We start from the raw sequence: 24,427 nt of genomic DNA, 5'->3' as shown, positions 1-24,427 counted from the left end.
CGGCTGAGGTTATTCATGAGGGCCCTGTCTTCTCAACTTTGCCCCTCACCTGAGGTGTGGTGACCCTCAGGTTAAATCACCATCAGTCAGCTCTCAAAGGGGAGCCTATGATCCTCCGGGGCTGTGGCGATATTTACATTCTATTTATACCTTCACTCAACCCATTATTTGCTTTTAATAAGATGGATTATTAACATCTAAAATGTATTTGTTCTCCAGTACAGTTAGTTCTACTGGTATAGAAACTGAAAGAGCTGGATATATTCAACTGGTTAAGCAGCATCTCAGGGAGAGAAACAGATCTTGGACTGATCACCTTTCATAGGATCTACTGGTGAAGGTCAGAATGTGTCTGCTCTTCAATTATTGCCTTAAACCATCATCATTTTTATCTCAAATAAAAGCAAAATACTGCAGATGCTGGAAAACTGAAATAAAAACAGAGAATGCTGGATAAACTCGGCAGGTCTGGCAGCGTTTGTGGAGCGAGAAACAGAGTTAATGTTTTGGATTTAAATGGTCCTTCCACAGTTCTGGCAGATGCTCAGTTTATTTATTATAAATTTTAGGGTACCCAATTATTTTTTTCCAATTAAGGGGCAATTTAACGTGGCCAATCCTCCTAACCAGCACATCTTTTTGGTTGTGGGGGTGAGACCTGTAATGTTCTTTGATTATGCTGATGTTGAATCTTGATGTGGTAGTGTTAACAAAGAACATTCCACTTTGTTTTACAACAAAACTATTTATTACTAACACCACTCTAAAGGATTACTATAATGTCTAAGATTAATACAGTTGGAAATAATGGACACTAAGATACTACAGAGCTACTCTACAATGCGACTGCTACAAATTCCTTAAAAACAGTTGAGTAGATTAGGATTGTTTTCGTTGGAAAGATGGAGGCTGAGGGGGGACCTGATTGAGGTCTACAAAATTATGAGAGGTATGGACAGGGTGGATAGCAACAAGCTTTTTCCAAGAGTGGGGGTGTCAATTACAAGGGGTCACGATTTCAAGGTGAGAGGGGGAAAGTTTAAGGGAGATGTGCGTGGAAAGTTTTTTACGCAGAGGGTGGTGGGTGCCTGGAATGCTTTGCCAGTGGAGGTGGTAGAGGCGGGCACGATAGCATCATTTAAGATGCATCTCGACAGATATATGAACGGGCGGGGAACAGAGGGAAGTAGATCCTTGGAAAATAGGCGACAGGTTTAGATAAAGGATCTGGATCGGCGCAGGCTGGGAGGGCCGAAGGGCCTGTTCCTGTGCTGTAATTTTCTTTGTTCTTTGTTCTTAACACCTTCTCCTGGAATACATGGTGTTTCCGGGTCACGTGCCTGCATACTCACATTACCTGGTGGTCGGATGCTGGAACTACAACCGTTCTACATATATTATTATATACATACAGATGATAATACAGGTGACAATCTACTTACCATCACAAGACCATGCAGACACGGAGAGAATGTGCAAACTCCAAAGGACAGTGACCCGGAGCCAGGACCAAACCCGGGTCGTCAGCGCTGTGAGGCAGCAGTGCTAACCACTGCACCGCTGTGTCTCCTCAAACCCGGGTCGTCAGCGCTGTGAGGCAGCAGTGCTAACCACTGCACCGCCGTGTCGTCTCAAACCCGGGTCCTCAGCGCTGTGAGGCAGCAGTGCTAACCACTGCACCGCCGTGTCGTCTCAAACCCGGGTCCTCAGCGCTGTGAGGCAGCAGTGCTAACCACTGCACCGCCGTGTCATCTCAAACCCGGGTCGTCAGCGCTGTGAGGCAGCAGTGTTAACCACTGCACCACTGTGTCACCTCAAACCCGGGTCCTCAGCGCTGTGAGGCAGCAGTGCTAACCACTGTACCGCCGTGTCGTCTCAAACCCGGGTCCTCAGCGCTGTGAGGCAGCAGTGCTAACCACTGTACCGCCGTGTCGTCTCAAACCCGGGTCGTCAGCGCTGTGAGGCAGCAGTGCTAACCACTGCACCGCTGTGTCGTCTCAAACCCGGGTCGTCAGCGCTGCGAGGCAGCAGTGTTAACCACTGCACCGCCGTGTCGTCTCAAACCCGGGTCGTCAGCGCTGTGAGGCAGCAGTGCTAACCACTGCACCACTGTGTCACCTCAAACCCGGGTCGTCAGCGCTGTGAGGCAGCAGTGCTAACCACTGCACCGCCGTGTCGTCTCAAACCCGGGTCCTCAGCGCTGCGAGGCAGCAGTGCTAACCACTGCACCGCCGTGTCACCTCAAACCCGGGTCGTCAGCGCTGCGAGGCAGCAGTGCTAACCACTGCACCGCCGTGTCGTCTCAAACCCGGGTCGTCAGCGCTGTGAGGCAGCAGTGCTAACCACTGCACCGCTGTGTCATCTCAAACCCGGGTCGTCAGCGCTGTGAGGCAGCAGTGCTAACCACTGTACCGCCGTGTCGTCTCAAACCCGGGTCCTCAGCGCTGCGAGGCAGCAGTGTTAACCACTGCACCGCCGTGTCATCTCAAACCCGGGTCCTCAGCGCTGCGAGGCAGCAGTGCTAACCACTGCACCACTGTGTCACCTCAAACCCGGGTCGTCAGCGCTGCGAGGCAGCAGTGTTAAGCACTGTACCGCCATGTCGTCTCAAACCCGGGTCGTCAGCGCTGCGAGGCAGCAGTGTTAAGCACTGCACCACTGTGTCGTCTCAAACCCGGGTCGTCAGCGCTGTGAGGCAGCAGTGCTAACCACTGCACCGCCGTGTCGTCTCAAACCCGGGTCCTCAGCGCTGTGAGGCAGCAGTGCTAACCACTGTACCGCCGTGTCGTCTCAAACCCGGGTCCTCAGCGCTGCGAGGCAGCAGTGTTAAGCACTGTACCGCCGTGCCACCAGAACGGGTTAGTTTATTCAGCATTTTCTGCTTTATCACTTTAATCTCACCTCTCTTCCTTGACATCATAGACTTCCCAAATCCCTTTCCCTGGCTCACTCCATTTTCCTGGTTCTGCATTTGTTTAGAAACTCTTAGGGCGTGATTTAATGGAAAGGTTTCGAATTATGGTAGCGAGGGGGACCTGCCGCAAACTTCCCAGTGCTTGATCTGGCGAGGGGGTCACCAGTATCAATCATTAATTGGTCCACTTAACGAGGCCCAATGGGCTTCACGCCCCAACGGACCGGGCCCGCCAGTTCCCCGCTAACAAAGTAAATCGATACCACAGAGGAAACCCCAGACAGCTCGCAGCCATTCCACCACACATGCCAGCCCAAAGATTCGGGGATGCCGACCTGGCCAGATTGTTGGATGCGGTCCAGACCAGACGGGATGCGCTGTTCCCCCGAGGGGCTCCGAGGGTCAGTCACAGGGTAACCGCCTGGGGGATTCGGAGATCAGGGCACCGTTTAAAAATGGAACTCGTTGGCGCAGTAAATGGGACTAAGTGCAGCCTTAGCGGTCTGTTCCTCACCAATACCCAGAAATGAAGCAGAGTCCCATTTAGCAGCGGGGTCGTTCTTGGCGCTGCAAGCGCGGGGAAACACCTGCCTCAACACGCCCAACATAGGACTCTGTTTAACTTCCGCTATAATAATCAAAATAATAATATTCTTTACTTGTGTCACAAGTAGGCTTACATTAACACTGCAATGAAGTTACTGCGAAAAGCCCCTAGTCGCCACATTCCGGCACCTATTCGGATAGAATTCAGAGGGAGAATTCAGATTGTCCAATTCACCTAACAGCACGGTTTTTGGGAGGAAACCGGAGCACCCGGAGGAAACCCACGCAGACACGGGGAGAACATGCAGATTCCGCACAGACAGTGACCCAAGCCGGGAATCGAACCTGGGACCCTGGTGCTGTAAAGCAACAGTGCTAACCACTGTGCTACCATGCCGCCCCCCCCCCCCCCTTTTGTTTTTGTTAACCGGAAACATTTATTTTGTTGCTCCGTCTCCACAGGTACAGCAAGCTGATCTGATTTGACCCAGCGGATTCTGGGTCTTTCCTGCTGTGGCGTCTGTTTGCTCTCACTCTCAGGGAAGATCCATGTTCAATGGTCATTGCGAGGCAAAGCCCACCTTGGTGCCAAGTATGAAAAGGACAAAACTACTGGGTCTACTTGTGTTATTCTTGATGGACTTTCTGAAGATTCCGAATGTTCGAAGGAGATAATGGTTGCTGAGTTCATTCCTGTGTGCAGTCAATCATCCTCCCCTGCCTACCTACATTTGTCATATCAGACTGAAGCCCTTATTACTGCTATCCATCAGCAATAATGACACAAACTGGAACCTTACTGGGCTAAATGTGCATCTATATCCATGCTTCAGGGATGTGCTTGCTTTCCCCCATTATGGTGAGGCTACTTAGGGTTGCATTTGGAAAAAAGCAATTGCCTGTAACAAATAAGATTTTATTTTTGTTCTGATTAAGTGATCATCATCTCAAATGTTAGTGAAGCCTTTCAAATTATTTTTGAAATTGACTTGTACCGTGATACAGTTCAACCAATGCTGGTTGATATGTGTCCATTCTTCGTATGTGAACCCAGACTTTGGAGCAGTGATGGGCAGGCAACCGAGACCGGTGAGTGGGCCACGGTGGGCTGCAAGATTGAAGTCAGGCTTGTTTCTTAACCATGACTCCATGAATAAGATTAAATACATTAGATAGGCGTAATCACGGTAGCACAGCGGTTGGCACTGTTGCTTCGCAGCAGCAGAGTCCCAGGTTCGATTCCCGGCTTGGGTCACTGTCTGTGCGGAGTCTTCACGTTCTCCCCGTGTCTGCGTGGGTTTCTCTCCGGGTGCTCCGGTTTCCTCCCACAAGTCCCGAAAGACGTGCTGTTAGGCGAATTGGACATTCTGAATTCTCCCTCCGTGTACCCAAATAGGTGCCGGAATGTGGCGACTAGGGGCTTTTCACAGTAACTTCACTGCAGTGTTAATGTAAGCCTACTTGTGACACTAATATAGATTATTATATAAATTTATAGGTAATACTTAATCATTTATATATCAATAGAACTATAATCAACTTCAAATGGTAAAAGCAAAATAAATATTTACACTTTGGACACAGAGCACGGCTCTCACGGTCAATGTTGTGAGCAATCAGCACCTCACTTCACTTGTCCTTGGTTTACGTGTGAATGACTTCAGTCAGACCGGTAGAAAAAAAGCCACATGGATGGATATCAACGGAATGTGGCAACCCTGCGTGTGGGCAACGGTCAACAAAATGTCTTGTTGGCCGCACTCAAACCGGCGGCAGGTGGCCCCCGGGCCGCAGGTTACCCATCACTGCTTTGGCGTGATTGCAGACTGCAGCTTTCTCCACCAAACACTCTCCGCAGGAGTCAGTGGGCAGCAATTGAACTCAAAGCTCTCAGCTGATTGTCGCCCCCCTCCCCCTCCCCTCACCCTGAGTTACTTCAAGGACTGGGGATTCAACTCTTTTGGTCTGGGGAGCGCTTTTTGACTAAATTTGGGAATGTTGCTCACGAGTTGAAACAATTAAACAATTGTATTTCCAGCTGGATAATTTTCTGTCTTGGCACGAAGAGAAGATGAAGAAAAATGAAATCTTGAGGTAGATTTGTACCCGTACAGAAAGCATTGTCAGATGAATACAAGGCACCTGTCAATTGGAGCTGAAGGAATATCAATTTGATTTGATGTAGAACATTTAAAAACGACTCCACAGCAAGTGTGGTCACTTCCCTGGATGCACAATGCTTTATCTGCATAATCGTTATGCCTGATAGCACGACATATCGGCCTTGTAACCCACAGTGCCCAATCCAAGTGATGCAAGACATCTTTTCCCAAGAGAGATTTCCCACCCATGACTATTGTGTAACATGTGCAGACCTCATGCATTAAAACATAGAACATAGAACATTACAGCGCAGTACAGGCCCTTCGGCCCTCGATGTTGCGCCGACCTGTGAAACCAATCTAAAGCCCATCTACACTATTCCCTTATCATCCATATGTTTATCCAATGACCATTTAAATGCCCTTAATGTTGGCGAGTCCACTACTGTTGTAGGCAGGGCATTCCACGCCCTTACTACTCTCTGAGTAAAGAACCTACCTCTGACATCTGTCCTATATCTATCTCCCCTCAATTTAAAGCTATGTCCCCTCGTGCTAGCCATCACCATCCAAGGAAAAAGGCTCTCACTGTCCACCCTATCTAATCCTCTGATCATCTTGCATGCCTCAATTAAGTCACCTCTTAACCTTCTTCTCTCTGACGAAAACAGCCTTAAGTCCCTCAGCCTTTCCTCATAAGATCTTCCCTCCATACCAGGCAACATCCTGGTAAATCTCCTCTTCACTCTTTCCAATGCTTCCACATCCTTCCTATAATGCAGCGACCAGAACTGCACGCAATACTCCAAATGCGGCCGCACCAGAGTTTTGTACATCTGCAACATGACCTGATGGCTCCGAAACTCAATCCCTCTACCAATAAAAGCTAACACACCGTACCCCTTCTTAATAACCCTATCAACCTGGGTGGCAACTTTCAGGGATCTATATACATGGACACCGAGATCTCTCTGCTCATCCACACTACCAAGAATCTTACCATTTGCCCAGTACTCTGTATTCCTGTTACTCCTTCCAAAATTAATTACCTCACACCTTTCTGCATTAAACTCCATTTGCCACCTCTCACCCCAGCTCTGCAGCTTATCTATGTATTTCTGTAACCTGCAACATCCTTCCACACTGTCTGCAACTCCACCGACTTTAGTGTCATCTGCAAATTTACTCACCCATCCTTCTACACCCTCCTCCAGGTCATTTATAAAAATGACAAACAGCAGTGGCCCCAAAACAGATCCTTGTGGTACACCACTAGTACCTGGACTGCAGTCTGAACATTTCCCATCAACCACCACCCTCTGTCTTCTTACAGCTCGCCAATTTCTGATCCAAACCGCTATCATGTTGAATGGATCATAAACTGATCCATTCAACAACAACAACGTGCATTTATATATCATCTTTAATGTACCAAACTGACCCAAGACACATTGCTGGAATGTGATCAAACACTGACACTGAACCAAAGAAGGAGACATCTGGACAGGTGACCAAAGATTTGGTCAAAGATGTAGGTTTTAAGGAACGTTTTAAAGAAGGAAAGGTTCCGGCTGAATCAAAATCAGATCAGGATCCAACTCAGGAAGCTACATTGACGGGTCCAAATCAATACACGCTTGAAACTATTGTTCATTGAGCTGAAGATGCCTGTATCCAGTAGAGTTTATGGAGTTCAATATGGGTAGCACGGTAGCACAGTGGCTAGCACTGTGGCTTCACAGTGCCAGGGTCCCAGGTTCAATTCCTGGCTTGGGTCACTGTGTGTGCGGAATCTGCACGTTCTCCCCGTGTCGGCGTGGGTTTCCCCCGGGTGCTCCGGTTTCCTCCCACAATTCCCGAAAGACGTGTTGTTAGGTAATTTTCACATTCTGAATTCTCCCTCCGTGTCCCTGAACAGGCGCAGGAATGTGACGACTCGGGGCTTTTCACAGTGACTTCATTGCAGTGTTAATGTAAACCTACTTGTGACAATAAAGATTATTATTATTAGATGTAGGGATATTTTCACAAATGTATTCGACAAAAGTTTCACATCATTCAGTGCTGTGTAATTCCCGTCACACCAGTAGGTGGTGCCTAACTGCACTCTTTATTCCCAACAATATAATGGGTCCATACTGAAGGATCACTGCATATGAATGATAAGAGATGGTGAAGTAAATCTGGCAGTGACCTACTTTTCAGACTGAAGTCCCCATTATTACTGTTGCTAAATGAAGATTGCAATGGTAAAAACACAATTGGAAACCTTTCGAGGGTGGGGGATGAAAGATTTGCCTTTCCCAGCGATATCTGTGCTGCAGGTGACAATGGCAGTGGAGGAGAGCGGTGACGCAGGCACATTAAGTGGAACTGTGCGATATGATTTATAGCACATTAGTGAACTGGTCTGGTAACTCGTAACTGGCGAAGACATTTAAACTTTGTATGATATTGTAAGTAGTGTGAAATTGCCAGAGAGATGATGGTAGACAACAACAATACTGAAAAATAGATTGAACGTATTAAACACAAATATTGAGCACTGACTCAAGACTGAAGCAGACCCCCAAATGTTTGGGAAGATCCGGTTAGGGACCAATAATGTTTTGTTTAAAGTAGAAAAGGTTTGAGATTCAACACCCTTGCTGGGAGAACAAAATCACAAAATTCCATGGGTTTTGAACGTACAAAAATAAACTTTACTATACAAGGTCAGAAAGATAAAACAATGTATAATATTTATCTTATACTCTAACATGGTTAATATACTATAACATTGGTAACTATGCGGTACATGTAAATTAACAGGAAAACAGTGGCTGAATACACCACACGGTACAATAAATAGCAAATGCGACCAAGTAAGATCCCAAGGCTTTCCAAGCAATCCACCTGGAAATTCGTAAGAACTGTAGGTTAACTAATCTCGTTAAAACTCTGTTTTTCTCATTGAAAAAAAAATAAATTTAGAGTACCCAATTAATGTTTTCCAATTAAGGGGCAATTTAGCGTGGCCAATCCACCTAGCCTGCACATCTTTGGGTTGTGGCGGTGAAACCCACGCAGACACGGGGAGAATGTGCAAACTCCACATGGACAGTGACCCAGGGCCGGGATCGAACCTGGGACCTCAGCCCCGTGAACTCTATTTTTCTCATGAGGGATTCCGTTCGTTTCACTTTCTGAATTCTCTCAAAGTTGTTCCAAATTGGACTGCCTCAATGACTGCACACTTCCTCGAGTTTCAATCTCATCTATTGAGACACTTTGATCCCTGGATTCCCATGTCTGCACTCCCGCTTCTACTTACTGGTGTAATTTCAGCTTTTTAATAGCTGGCTAGCTTCACTGGGCTGGCACTGCCCCTGGATTACACCAAGCTCCAATCTTCCCTGCAGCACCAAGCTACAAATAGTTCTTCAGCCTTAACCGTACAGAGCTGTCAAATGGCTCAGGGACTTCTCCTGAGCTCCAACCACACAGCCAGCTAACACCAATGCTTTTGCTGCCGGGAGCCTGCTAACAGCAGCACCATTTCAGTACAACCTTTTCCCCTGCTGCAGAAGACACTCCCTCCCGGCAAACCCACAAATAAATTGGAACCCCAGAACTTGCTTAAGCACCACCGACCTGCATGATGATGTGGCCATGCAGGAGTCACTGAATGCTTTTAAATTAATTGTAGCTTTAACTCTCTGTGCTGCATTTCTTTGTAGACACCTGGTCTCCAGTTCTCCAGCTAAGTAAACCCAACTTCTGTTTTATGGTCTTAGCTTTCCAGCTGTTAACCTCTTAAGTCTAACGTAGCCCCAACCATTAAGTGTCCAGTCTTCAAGCTGCTTTAGTTGCATTTATCTCATTTTCTACTGTTAACTTGAATCTTCCCAGAGCTATAAAAAAAAGCTCCTATAATATCACTATGAACCACGGACTAGATATTTCGAACACTGAATTCTCATCACCGTAGAAACATATTTATCTGTGGTTGTATCAGTTCTGTGGGGAGTCCCGGGGAGCTTAGATTGTTCTCATTGGAGCGGAGAAGGTTAAAGAGAGATCTAACCAAGGTGGTTGAAATTATGAAGGGTTTTAATAAAGTAAATGTGAAACTTTCGACCAGCTGGTGGGCCGATACCCAGAGGAGGCAAGGTAATTTGCAAAAGAACCAGAGACGATGAGGAGAAATCTTTTTTTTACGGAATGTTGTTAGGGCTTGGAACGCTTTGACCGAAAGGACGGTGGGAGGAGATTGAGTAGTAACTTTCAAAAGGGAATTAAATAAAGAAAAAGAGAGCGTTCAGCGCTGCTGCCTCTCCCGGGTTTGATCCCGGCCCCGGGTCACTGTCCGTGTGGAGTTTGCACATTCTCCACGTGTTTACGTGGATCTTACCTCCACAACCCAAAAAGATGTGCAGGGTAGGTGATTGGCCACGCTAAATTGTCCCTTCATTGGAAAAAAAATTGGGTATTCTAAATTTATGTTTAAAAATAAAGAATAAGAGACCTGGAACGAGTGGGGAGTGGGGAGGGAGTCTTTTTATAAAAAAACTGGCACAGCCATGATGGGTCGAGTGGCTTTCTCCTGCAAAGTTAAGATTCTGTCATTTATTAGTTAACGCACTGGGGCTGGCTACAGTGAGGGAGTGAGTTTAAATAACCTCACATGCATTAAGCACCGCCTTATTGACGTGGAATGAACGTCTCTCTCCCACCTCCCTCCAACCCTTGTTCAGTGCACAGTCTTTAGAAACCAGGTAACAAATCTTTCCCTTTAATTCTCTCTCCTTTCATTGCCCTTTTGACAGACCGCGAGGAGAAAGAAACTGGAGGTGATTGCAGAGAAGGTGCATGACCAAACCCGGCTTCCAGAGTGGAGTAGGACAATCCGTGAGGAAAGACATTGGCAGACTGAGGTGTCCAAGAGGAAAGTTTATTGAACCCGGGACATTTACTTATTCCGGGACCACATTTTATGCGCGAGAGAGAGAGGGAGGGAGAGGCTGAAATATCAGCAGGCTCCCGGCCAATGCGCCTCTCGCCTCCTATGACAAAGATCTGCCTCCACCAAAACCATTTGGTCTGAATCCGCGAGAGAATAAAGCAGGTAAGTAGAAATGTTTCATGGAAGGAGTGTTAGATACGAGGGGACACATAGCAACCGCGGTGTGTTAATAACACACGGCGTATCATTCTGTGATATATAAATGATAAATATCCACCTGCATTTAATAAATGGCCACATATCTGCAATAGATGTTCGCCCATAAAATACATTTCATTTGGGTGTGATACATGTTCCTCCCTAGGCATTCCATGATGCAGGTTGAGATATGTTCCTGTCTAACCTGGTGAATTTATCATGCTGTTTTTTTCTCTCCTGCTGCAGTCTCTGTTTTTGCCCCTTTCCAGTCCGGGGGGCGGGGGGGGCGGGGGCAGAGCATTTGCCTCCCCCCCCCCCCCCCCCCCCCAACACACTGTGCCTCTCTGTCCTTTCTCCCTGTTATCGCATCTTCAAATCAGAGCCAGATCGTTAAAGGGAGCAGGGCATTTACAAACACATATGTGTATCTAGATAGTTTTAGCCGCTCCTCGTTTCCCCCCCTTGTGCCACAAATCAAACTTGACTTTCCATATCATCCATAAGGATTCAGGGCTGTTGTGCATTGTTTCTTTTTTAAGGTGCTTGCTTGTCTCAACGTTTGCTCAGAAAGAATCATCTATCTGTCGTTCTCTAGCGTTTCCTCTCTCTCTCTTGTGTGTGGATTGCTGGAACCAATCTTTTCCCAGAGATTTAAAGGTCAACATTTCAAATCAATCAGCATGAAACATGCAGTCACTATAGCAGGGCAAATACTTCATCTCTTGCCTGGATTATTTCATTTTGATAGAAATTAATACAAAAATCTGAATTGATTAGAATAATGTATTCATATGGGCTTGCCAGTTTGGGGGGGGGGGGGTTATATTATGCCAGTTATAATCATTTTTATTTTCCTGTTGGAATAATTGATGGGGCAGCAAGGTCTTGTCTTTTGCAGTGTCCGTTCTGTTTGGCAGTAATCTGATTGAACTGTCCAATGCGGGCATTAATGTTTTAGCTGCTGTTGTTTATGTGCTCCTGTGGATTTGCTGTTGCATTGGGACCCTGGAAGATTGCAATGAGATTGAATACAGTGGCAGCACTCCCCCTTTCTGTGCAGGATCGCTGCCTGTCTCTCTTGACTTTCCTCAGAGTTGCATAACTGCAGAAATTAATTGGGTTGATAAATCATCCAGGGAGGCGGAGCAGAACCCAGCACCCCCTCACCCCTCCAAAAAAACGATTCAGCTGCTAAAACCGGGGGGGGCAGGTGGCACAGTGGTTAGCACTTGGACTACGGCGCTGAGGACCCGGGTTCGAATCCTGACCCTGGGTCACTGTCTGTGTGGAGTTTGCACATTCTCGCCGTGTCTGCGTGGGTTTCGCCCCCACAACCCAAAGATGTGCAGGTTAGGTGAATTGGCCACGCTAAATTGCCCCTCAATTGGAAAAAATGAATTGGGTACTCTTAAATTTATTTTTAAAAAGCTGCTAAAACCGTGGCTGAAGACGGTTAGTCGATAGTTTATGTCGGGGAAATTCTTTTTAAAATTTTAATCGCATTTTATTCAAACATGTATCAATGTAGGTTTTAGCAAATAAACACCCCAGGAAACATTCTTCCCAACAATCAACTATGCAGTTTGTACAGATTTTACTCCTTTATCACCCCCCCCCCCTCCCCATTGCCCTCTCCCCCCCCCCCCCCGTGACGAACAGCTCCTCAAACACGGTCACAAACATCCCCCACCTTTTCTCGAACTCCCCTGCTGAGCCCCTTAACTTGTACTTTATCTTCTCTAACCGCAGGAAGTCGTACACGTCACCCAACCAAGCCGCTATCCCCGGTGGCGATGCCGACCGCCACTCCAGCAAAATTTGTCGCCGTGCAATCAGAGAGGCGAAGGCCAAGACATCGGCCTTCCTCCTCTCCCTGAGCTCCGGCTTCTCTGAGACCCCAAATATCGCCACCAAAGGGTCCGGGTCCACTCCCTCCTCCACTACCCTGGCTAAGACCGCGAACACTCCCGCCCAGAATCTTCCCAATTTTTCGCAACCCCAAAACATGTGCGCGTGATTCACTGGCCCCCGCCCACACCTCTCACACTCATCTGCTACCCCCTGAAAGAACCCACTCATTCTCGCCTGAGTCATATGCACCCTGTGCACCACCTTAAACTGTATCAGGCTCATCCTTGCACAAGAGGAGGTCCCGTTTACCCTTCGCAGTGCCTCACTCCATACTCCCCAATTGATCTCCATTCCCAACTCCGCTTCCCATTTCTCCTTGATCTTCACCACCTGCTCACCTCCCTGCTCCTCCAGCCCTTATATATATCCCCAATTCTTCCCTCCCCTTCCACATCCGGAAGCAGCAGTCGCTCGAGCAGGGTGTATCCCAGCAATCTAGGGAACCCCTTCCAGACCTTTCGTGCAAAGTCCCTAACCTGTAGATCCCTGAACTCACTCCCCCTCGGCAGCTCTACCCTCTCCCTTAGCTCCTCCAGACTGGCGAACCCTTCCTCCAAATACAAATCCCTCACCTTGACCAGCCCCACTTCCCTCCACCTCCTGTATACACTATCCATCCCCCCCGGCTCAAACCCATGATTCTCGCACAGCGGCGTTAGCACCGACATCCCTTCCACCCGAAAATGCCTCCTCAGCTGATTCCATATCTTCACCATGGACTGCACCACTGGGCTCCCTGAATACCTACTCGGAGCCATTGGCAATGCTGCCGTCACCATAGCCCTCAAACTAGATCTCTTACAAGATTCCTCCTCCATCCTAACCCACCCTACCCCATCTCCTTCACACCACCGCTGCACCTTATCCTATGTCGGGGAAATCCTTGATAGAAATCTGACATAAGAAAATGATTTGACCATGGTTTAGGAATTATTTATCCTGGTGAGGTTTTTCCCCCCCCCCGTATTGTATTGCGCTGACTTTTTGGGACTGCGGGCTTGCGTATAGACCTCTGGAGATGTTCAGACACAGCCGGGACCCACGTTAGAATGTCCCAGGACAATTGCTGCCCCCGAGTTACTGTCTCCTGGCAAAGTGTAACTTTTTGCTCAATCTCCCTTCCCCCACACTCCGTGACAGGACTCGCTGTGTGAGAAATTACCATCACTCAGGTCATAACATAGGGCTCTTTTTTTTAAATGGGTGCCTTTAATGATATTTGGGAGACTCAGCACTTGGCCTGTCTGCTACTCTGGATAGGTATAATTAAAGTGAGATTGTCAGTATTTTACTGGGGTAGGTGACTAGAATGATGATGACAAACATGACCCAGCAATGCAATGAGGCTACCTTGCAATGCAGGGAGGTTTTTGAACACAGTGTTGTCATGATATGCAGACATGCAGATAATGATATACAGACAGGCACAGACAGGCAGCTAATGAACACAGAGAACAGGACATGACCAATGAGCAGGCAGGACACTCAGGGATGGTATCTCACTATAAAAGGCACAAGGCTTTCACACTCCGCCTTTTTCCACTGATGAACATCTACAGAGTGAGTCAGGGTGTATTTACAGTATCACACCTTCAGCACGTGGCTAAGAGCTAGTCTGGTTCAGTCAGACAGAGTAACCACACTTAGGTTAGCAGAGAGTCGAACTCATAGAGAACTGTGCTACTGGCTTAATAAATCAGATTGAACTAACTTCAAGGTCTGGAGTATCTTTTGGTTAAAGCTGCATCCAGTTGCAGCCTGTGTTATCCCAGAGTATATAACACAACATGGTGCGAGGAGTGGGGTCTTTGAGCTTCACGACTTCAGGGTAATTGGAGAAATAGTCAATAATCAACACGTCGTCCCCAGCACCACCTCTCCGGCGGTCGACAAGGATCAGACTCAAGCCCCAGAGACTGGACTTATGAACATTTGTTTTATTTGCTATGTTCTGTTTTCTCACAGACAGCTGTCTTCACATGTAAACACGTTCACATATGCCACCGCTTGTTTTTTTTGCCACCACATGTAAGTACGTTCCCATGTGCCAACAAAACATAAAAAAAGGGGAGATGTCATGATATGTAGACATGCAGATAATGATATACAGACAGGCACAGATAGGTAGCTAATGAACACAGAGAACAGGACATGCCCAATGAGCAGGCAGGACACTCAGGGGTGGTATCTCACTATAAAAGGCACGAGGCACTCACACTCCACCTTTTTCCACTGATGAACATCTACAGAGTGAGTCAGGGTGTATTTACAGTATCACACCTTCAGCACGTGGCTAAGAGCTAGTCTGGTTCAGTCTGACAGAGTAACCACACTTAGGTTAGCAGAGAGTCGAACTCATAGAGAACTGTGCTACTGGCTTAATAAATCAGATTGAACTAACTTCAAGGTCTGGAATATCTTTTCATCCAGTTGCAACCTGTGTTATCGCAGAGTACGTAACACAAACAGTGTATTGGAACACAACATTTAGCCTACATTCCGGGACAGGTGATATGTTTCCGAGGCGCATACATTGTTCTTGATGTGTTTGTTAATACTAATTATTAAAATGGGAAAAAAAATATGTTGGAATGGAAAAAATATATTCGTAGGGTCCATCATTTGAATCTTTTACAACTGTCAGATTAATAATAGAAAATTGTTTACATATAAAAATCCACTGGTCCCCCTACCCTATTCCATTGAAACATAGATCCATGGAATTCCTACTGTGCAGAAGGAGTCCATTTGGCCCATCGAGTCTGCACCGACCCCCTGAAAGGCCACCTTACCTGGGCCCATCCTCCGTCCTATCCCCGTAACCCCACCTACCCTGCACACCTTTGAACACTAAGGGGCAATTTAATGTGGCCAATCCACCTAACACGCACATTTTTGGGCTGTGGGAGGAAACCGGAGCACCCGGAGGAAACCCGCGCTGACACGGGGAGAACGTGCAAACTCCGCACAGACAGTGACCCAAGGCTGGAATTGTACCCGGGTCCCTGCCGCTGTGAGGCAGCAATACTAACCATTGCCCAAAGTGCCACCTTCTGCATCATGTTCTAAAAGCTCTGAACCTGCCCAGAACAAGGTAGGTTTCTGGGAAAGATGAAGGAATTAATGGAGGAAAAGAATCTGGAAAATCCTTCTTCCATCCACGTGAAGAGACACCTTTGCTAAGTGAGCAGTGTTTGTTGGTGAGGCAGTTTATTGAGTGGGAAATTGGTGCAATCATCCATTTCTAATAATGAACGACAATGTTTGTATCTAGCACAAATTGTACGTCTTGCTTTGGCAGAGAGTCGCCCGTCTTTTACTGAAGATCACTTTGGTGATTTCTGAATGGGTTTTGCTTGCGTTGTCCAAAAGTAGTTATTTTTTGGATTTTTCCAATTAAGGGGGAAGTTAGCGTGGCCAATCCACCTACCCTGCACATCTTTGGGTTGTGGGGGTGAGACCCGCGCAGACACGGGGAGAATGTGCAAACTCCACATGGACAGTGATGGGGCCAGGATCGAACCTGAGTCCTCGGCCCCGTGAGGAGGCAGTGCTAACCACCGTGCCACCATGCCGCCCCTCATCGTCCAAAATGAATGCCTTCCATGTTGGAGACAATAACTACAAGACAGGAGCGTTAACAAATAGGTCAAAATGTGCAAAAGGAAATGCTTTGTGACTTGACCTGTTTTTAACAGTAAGCACCCCATCCGGTAACAGGAACTCACATTTTCCAACCCATCCCGCAGGTGGGATTTCCCGCTGAGGATAAGTCCCCAAGGCGGGTTCCCCAGTGGCAGGGTGCGAGAATCATACTGAACGCTGTAGGCTTTGGCGGGGCTGGACGACCCCGCCGGTGACCTATGGCGAGCCACTTCCGTCGGCAGAAAACACGAGGAGGGGAGGCCGGAAAATCCCGCTCTCAGTGTTTTAGCGAAATTGGCTGAATGATAAATATTGACCAGGCCTCCGGCGACAGCTCCCAGTACCACTTTGTACATCCTCCTGAAACGGAAGCCTGACCCTTGGTATAATATCTGACTCTGAAAGATGGCATCTGCAACAGTGCAGCACTGGCTCAGCACTGTGCACTTGGAATGTCAGCCGCTGGTTTAGCACAGTGGGCTAAACAGCTGGCTTGTAATACAGAACAAGGCCAGCAGCGCCGGTTCAATTGCCGTACTAGCCTCCCTGAACAGGCGCCGGAATGTGGCGACTAGGGGCGTTTCACAGTAACTTCACTGAAGCCTACTTGTGACAATAGGCGATTATTATTAGACTAGTTTTTGTGCTGCAGTCTCTGATGTGGGCCTTGACCACACAACCTCTCCGACCCAGAGACAATAGAGCTACCCACAGAGCCACGTCGGACAACTTGAATAGCAATTTCCCATCCCTGGCAGCTGTCACTTGCGACATCTACAGGGTCGCTCGATTGAACTGCTCTGGTGGATTTCTTTTTTCATAGAATCGTGGCCAATCCACCTAACCTGCACATCTTTGTGACTGTGGGAGGAAACCGGAGCACCCGGAGGAAACCAACACAGACACGGGGAGGATGTGCAAACTCCACACAGACCGTCACCCGAGGCTGGAATTGAACCCGGGTATCGGGAGCTGTGAGGCAGCAGTGCTAGCCACTGTGCTACTGTGCCATGGTTGTCTTGTCGCCATGTCACGGATCCTCAATCCAGGAGTTTCCTGCTGCTGATTTGTAATGACACTGAAGTCTGTGATTTTCATCCCTTCCTGATAGCACCCAGGCAGGGAATTGGTCATTTATAGTTATCTGTGCAACCTCACCAGGGAGTAAGGCTCACCTTGAGAATCTACAAGTTTCCCAGAAAAGGCAGCTTTTTAAAAAAATGAAGGGACAAATTCTATTAAAGAAGGGGCACCTGGAACAGAAACCTCACCGGCCACCCAAGACAAGCAAACAGTCAGGTTGAATGATGGAAAAGGCTTGATCAGCAGGTCCACTCCTGGCCCATCTCTTTGTGTGTTCCCCTTTAAACAATGTTCCATGAGCCACGGTGTCACGGGTGGATGGAGCACAGTGGTTATCACTGCTGCCTCACAGCGTTAGGGTCCTGGGTTCAATTCCGGCTCCGGATAACTTTCTGGGTGGAGTTTGTACGTTCTCACCGTGTCTGCGTGGGTTTCTTCCGGGTGCTCCGGTTTCCTCCCACAGTCCAAAGCTGTACAGGCTAGGTGGATTGGCCATGCTAAATTGCCCCTTAGTGTCCAGCAATGTGCAGGTTAGGTTATGGGGTTACATGGATAGGGTGGGATGGACGGGAGAGTGTAAATGGGTAGCTTATTCGAAGGGTCGGTGCAGACTCAATGGGTCGCTGGCCTCCTTTTGTGCGGTAGGGATTCTATGATTTCTGTGACCCTAAGATGAAGGTCTTGGGTATTAATATGGCAACATTTCACACCTCCAAGAAGCTCTATACAATTGGAGAGGAATGTTTATTTACCAGTTCTCTTTAATGAATTTACAACGTCACGGCAGCACAGTGGTTAGCACTGTTGCTTCACACCGCCAGGGACCCGGGTTCAATTCCTGGCTTGGGTCACTGTCTGTGCGATTTGCGACTTGGGTAACTGCGCGGAGTCTGCACGCGCGGAGTCTGCACGTTCTCCCCGTGTCTGCGTGGGTTTCCTCCGAGTGCTCCGGTTTCCTCCCACAAGTCCAGGCATCACTGTGTCATTATCTTTGAGCCTTTGATCGTTACAAATATGCTAAACCTCCACAAATCACTGTTTGGGCCTCACACTCTGGGAAGATCATAGAGAGGCTGCAGAAGAGCCGCAGCAGGGTGATACTGCAGGTGAGAGACTTAATTGTGTGGAGGGGATCGGAGAAACTGGGACGGTTCGCCTTGGAGTACAGAACGTAAAGAGGATTTCGAAACCTGGAGTCAAAATTATGAGGGGTTTTTGATAGAGCAAATGGAGAAAGTATTTCCTCTGGCAAGTGGATCAGTAACCAGAGGAAATAGGTTCAAAATAATTGACAAAAAGCACCAGACTAGAAATGGGAAATTATTTCATGCTGAGGGTTATTAAGATCTGGAACGTACTATGATAATAATAATCTTTCTTGTCACAAGTAGGCTTACATTAACATTGCAATGAAGTTACCGTGAAAAGCCCCGAGTCGCCACATTCCGCCGCCTGTTCGGGTACACTGAGGGAGAATTCAGAGTGTCCAAATCACCTCACAGCACTGTCATGATATCCACATCAGCATATCATGGTGCAATCACACACCCACTGATGGACAGGCAGTTGGACCAACCAGCACACACATAACATCGCAGCCAATCACCAGTGAGAGCACACGCGCTATAAAACAGGGAACACCATAGTTCCCGCTCATTCTACCAGGAGATAGCTCAGAGCACAGAGCTCGCAGCGCGCCACTCAGACATAGACCATGTGCTGAGTGCCTCACTAGGATAGTGATAGGGCTGGGTCCACAGGTTAGCTGGTGAAGCACGTACCCAAGCCAGTAGTTACTTGTTACCGTTGATTAGACAATAAAACAGAGTTGTACCATCTACAGCCGTGTTGGATCACTTGTGCAGCAGAACACCCACCACGACATGATACCAGTAGTGGATGCAAACCAGCGACTGTGAGACCTACCTGCACCCTTTCAGAAATCCGCCATCCTGCTCCATGGAAAACATCAGCCCGCCGCAGCCGCTCCGAATCGCTGGTAATCTTGGCGTCAACTGGAAGCTGTTTAATCAGCGCTTCCAGCTCTTCCTCGAAGCCACAGACAGGGAGAATGCATCGGACACCAGGAAGATCGCCCTCCTCCTCTCCACGGCAGGGCAACACGCCATCCACATCTATAACTCCCTGGCATTCGCGGAAGGCGAGGACAAAACAAAATATAAGACGGTGCTTCTGAAGTTCGATGAACACTTCAGCGTGGAAGTCAATGAGCGCTTTGAGAGGTACCTATTCCAGCAGCGCCTGCAGGGTAAGGATGAGCCTTTCCAATCTTACTTAACACACCTCGGAATCCTCGCGCAGTCCTGTGGCTATGGGGCCACCTCCGACTCCATGATACGGGATCGGATAGTTTTTGGGGTCATCTCGGACACTCTACGCCAGCATCACCATTAAAATAAATCGCCTCACCCTAGCGACTGCCATCGAGACCTGCGTCCTCCATGAGAACGTGACCAGACTCCCAAATCCAGGCGGCCGAAACGGCACGGCACGGGTCCCACGAGGCGGAGGGGGTCCAGTCGATCGAGTTCCTCACGGCCCGCGGCCTGGACGAGGGCGGCCATTTTGCGCACTTTCCGAGGCCTCCCGCGCTTGTACGCGCCAAAAGAGGGGACGTTGACGCAGAGGAACGAGATGTGCAGGCGCGCTCCACGCAGGACCACACCGCACATGCGCGGTGGTGCAACGAACGCAATGAACGCCAGGATGTCACAATGTGCAGCAACTCTGGCTCCGCCCACTTAAATTGGCAATGTCCAGCCAAAGCGCGACAATGCCTTCGATGTGGCAGGATGGGCCACTATGCTGCCTGCTGTCAAGCAGCTCAACCTGCCCACTCCCAACAATTCCGCCAGCCTCGCAGGGACGTGCGGGCGATTCAGCCCCCTACGCTGAGTCACATCCTGATAGTATGCAGACCAGCGATACCAAAGACAGGGAGCCCTTCCGCTTTGCGGTAATCCACAAGAACCGGATGTCCCCAAGTCAGAATCACCAGCCGCTGCCAATGCACAGCATTGATCTGGGCGATGAGTGGTGTACCACCCTAACCGTCAACCTGAATTCGTCGCCCACCTGAGAGACTTGACTTATGAGCCTGTTAGCACATTGGCCTCACTGAACTGTTTTACAGTACTGTTAATGAGTTTTTCTTCTTGTGGTTCATTGTTCCAGAAGTTTTCTCTCGTCATTTGCTGGTTTATTGGTACAACGCCGTTGTTCTGTTGCACCTCACACCTTCCTCTGTATATAGTTTAGCCTCATGTACATGTTGTAAATATTGCACACACATACTCCGATGCACTCACCACACATTTCTATTTATTATAGTCTAGGCACATATCCTTTGTGAAAGGGGGGGATGTCATGATATCCACATCAGCGTATCATGGTGCAATCACACACACACTGATGGACAGGCAGTTGGACCAACCAGCACACATATAACATCGCAGCCAATCACCAGTGAGAGCACACGCACGATAAAACAGGGAACACCACAGTTCCCGTTCATTCTACCCAGGAGATAGCTCAGAGCACAGAGCTCACAGCACGCCACTCAGACATAGACCATGTGCTGAGTGCCTCACTAGGATAGTGATAGGGCTGGGTCCACAGGTTAGCTGGTGAAGCATGTACCCAAGCCAGTAGTTACTTGTTACCGTTGATTAGACAATAAAACAGAGTTGTACCATCTACAGCCGTGTTGGATCATTTGTGCATCAGAACACCCAACACGACAAGCACGTCTTTCGGGTCTTGTGGGAGGAAACCGGATCACCCGGAGGAAACCCACGCAGACACAGGGAGGATGTGCAGACTCCGCACAGACAGTGACCCAAGCCAGGAATCGAACCTGGGACCCTGGTGCTGTGAAGCAACAGTGCTAACCACTGTGCTACGGTGCCTGCAAGGATGGTGGAATCAGATTCAATAGGAATCTTATAAAGGAAATTTGACGTATATTTGAGAGTTCTGGGGGAGAAAGCTGGCTTCTGAACCTAAATTGGACAGCTGACACAGGAATGATGGGCTGAACGGTTCCCCTACTGTGATGTCAGGTTCTATGATTCACATTGATTCTGGTTGTGGATCTTGACAATAAAACGCTAGGTGGGAATGTAAACCTGAGCACACAAGGAATCCCGACACGGAAAAAATGTTGAGTGACCCTATCCACCTTGGAAAGGGAATAGGAGAGCAGAATAGTTTTTGTTTTTTTCTTTTCTTTATAAATTTAGAGTACCCAATGCATTATTTCCAGTAGGCCAATCCACCTACCCTTGCACATCTTTGGGTTGTGGGGGCGAAACCCACACAAACACGGGGAGAATGTGCAAACTCCACACAGTGACCCAGAGCCGGGATCGAACCTGGGACCTCGGCGCCGTGAGGCAGCAGGGCTAACCCACTGCGCCACCGTACTGCACTGAGCAGGATAGGTTTTTAAAAATTGCGAGGTGCCTTCAAATGTTGGGCTTCAGAGCAATTTGGGTATCCCTTGTGTACGAAACATGGAAAGTTAACATGCAGGCAGACCAAGCAATTGGGAAGGCAAATGGTATGTTGAATTTGACGACTGACCATTGTGGAATGTGCTCCCCCGCCTGTCAATGTGGGGGGGAAGGGGGGGGTGGGGGGGGGGGGTAGTAATCCGGTTTCAATTGGCTGATCTTAATGGGCCTGCAGCCCTGCCTTAAGGCAAGAGGGAGTGGGAGTGAATGGAAGCAGCAATCTGAAGTGTGAAGCAGTTTTTGGCAGCCTTTGCAACAGTGAGTACGTTAATTGTGAAAGTCTTTAACCCTCAAAAGCCCACAGGTGACTGCAAAGCAAAAATGCGTACCGAAGCTTGCGTTCATGCCTGGCCAACGCCAAGGATTCTGTTAACGTTTGCTCAAAATGGCTTGTTCTCACCTTCCCTCGTGCCCGTTCGGTGGGCCGAAAAGGGACTGAAGGTGATTCGCAAGCAGGGACAGAAGTAGAATTTGGGCTTTTAATACCTGTTTCCGGGGCGACTCCGAGTACGAGGATCGCTGGAAAATCAGAACAGGTGTGGACCCGGCCCGAAGAACACCTGGATAAAAAAAACCTGGACACCTGGCCTAAGAATACCTGTTTCCCTCCCTTTTTCTTTAAAAAAAAATAAATTTAGAGTACCCAATTAATTTCTTCCAATTAAGGGGCAATTTAGTGTGGCCAATCCACCTACCCGGCACATCTTTGGGTTGTGGGGGCGAAACCCACGCAAACACGGGGAGAATGTGCAAACTCCACACGGACAGTGGCCCAGAGGCGGGATCGAACCTGGGACCTCGGCGCCGTGAGGCAGCAGGGGGCTAACCACTGTGACACCGTGCTGCCCCTTCCCTCCCTTTTTTCGGTCCACCCCTGTCCCAGCATGAATGGGACGGTCGGGACATTAAAAACTGCCCTTCCTTCGATTTTGTCAGACTGATTTCAGTCAAATGTGAAGATTCTTTCCTTCTAGCCTTTTCACTTACAAACAAATGTTTCCGTCAGTTTAGATGAATGTTACAAGTTCAATTTTAGCCATTAGCCTTTTATACCCAGGAATGGTCGAATCACAGAAGGCCTGTCTACATTCACCACCTTCTATTCTTACAGTGATGGATTTGATGACTCAGCCATCAGTCTCTCTCTCAATTAGCCTGCTACAGACCCAGGCACGAGATGAGGAAACCCTGGGGGGGGGGGGGGGGGGGGTGGGGTGGGGGGGGGGGGGGGGGGGGGGGGGGGAAACATCAGCCCAGGGTCACATGCTTCTCTCTGGCATTGCTACACCTACCACATGTCACATCTCAAGTGATTCTGCCCAGTCTCTTTTGTAATCACCTTAGGCAATATGCAAAATCTTAAACCAGTATAACTACCAACAATAAACTGGGAGCAATTCAAGCTCTGCACTTCCTGTCATGATATGCAGACATGCACTTAATGAGATACAGACAGGCAGCTAATGAGCACAGGGGACAGGACATAACCAATCAGCAGGCCAGAAACACTTGGGGGTGGTTTTTCCACTATAAAAGGCACGAGGCACTCACACTCCGCCTCTTTCTACTACGGACATCTACAGAGTGAGTCAGTGTACAATATCATGCAACACATACAGCACGTGGAGAAGAGCTAGTCTGGTTCAGTCAGATAAGGAGAAATCACACTTAGGTTAGCAGAGGGTCGAACCCACAGAGAACTGTGCTAACTGTGTGACAGGTTCAATAAATCAAATTGAACTAACTTCAAGGTCTGGAGTCTACTTGAGTTATAGCTGCATCCAGTTGCAGCCCGTGTTACCTCAGGGTGCTTAACACGACATGGTACCAGTAGACTGCTATCCTTAGGTGGTTTACCTCAATCTGTTCCGTGACGACCAGCAAAGACATCCCGGCATCATGGAGAAGATCCAGCCTCCTCAACAGCTGCGGACCTCCGGCAATCTCAGTGCCAACTGGCGGACTTTCAAGCAAAGGTTTCTGTTGTACATTGAAGCCTCAGACCTCGAGAGTGCGTCTGATACAAGAAAGATCGCCCTTCTCTCAACTGCGGGGGATCAAGCCATCCAAATCTTTAACTCGTTTAACTTCACCGAAGGCCAGGACAAGATGAAGTTTTCAAGACCATCCTGGACAAGTTTGATAGTCATTGTGAAGTGGAACACAATGAAATCTTCGAGTGCTATATCTTTAAGTAATGCCTACAAAGTAAAGATAAATCTTTCAACTCCTTCCTAACTAATCTCCGTCTACTAGTGCTATCCTGCAACTTTGGTGACATTGCTGACTCCATGATCAGGGATCAGGTCGTTTTCGACGTTCAGTCTGGTCCTCTGAGAGAGTAGCTTTTAAAATTCAAGCATATGACCCCTGTCAGTCGCGATCGAAACGTGTACAGTGCATGAGCACGCCAAAAATCGGTATTCCCATTACAAATTGTCTGCAACTGAGAAACATGGCCTCCCACGAGGCAGAGAGTGTGCGGGCCATCGCCCGGATGCAGCGCCTCAGCATTGAAGACAGCGGCCATCTCGCGCGCTCTTCCCGG

The 24,427-nt window shown here is 48.3% G+C and overlaps 1 protein-coding gene across 1 annotated transcript in view; it reads left to right on the top strand.

Annotated features, from left to right (window-relative positions):
* The first annotated feature begins 10,251 nt into the window (after positions 1 to 10,251).
* sema4gb (sema domain, immunoglobulin domain (Ig), transmembrane domain (TM) and short cytoplasmic domain, (semaphorin) 4Gb) overlaps positions 10,252 to 24,427 on the top strand; it is a 244,050-nt gene continuing 229,874 nt past the window's right edge. The window contains 1 exon segment of the mRNA XM_072479570.1: positions 10,252 to 10,669. The gene's annotated coding sequence lies outside the window, so the exon portion shown is untranslated.

The sequence above is a fragment of the Scyliorhinus torazame genome, chromosome 16, assembly GCF_047496885.1.
Source record: "Scyliorhinus torazame isolate Kashiwa2021f chromosome 16, sScyTor2.1, whole genome shotgun sequence".
Taxonomy (NCBI): Eukaryota; Metazoa; Chordata; class Chondrichthyes; order Carcharhiniformes; family Scyliorhinidae; genus Scyliorhinus; species Scyliorhinus torazame.
Note: the sequence above shows the minus strand (reverse complement) of the source record. Positions and strands in the feature narration are given on the sequence as shown.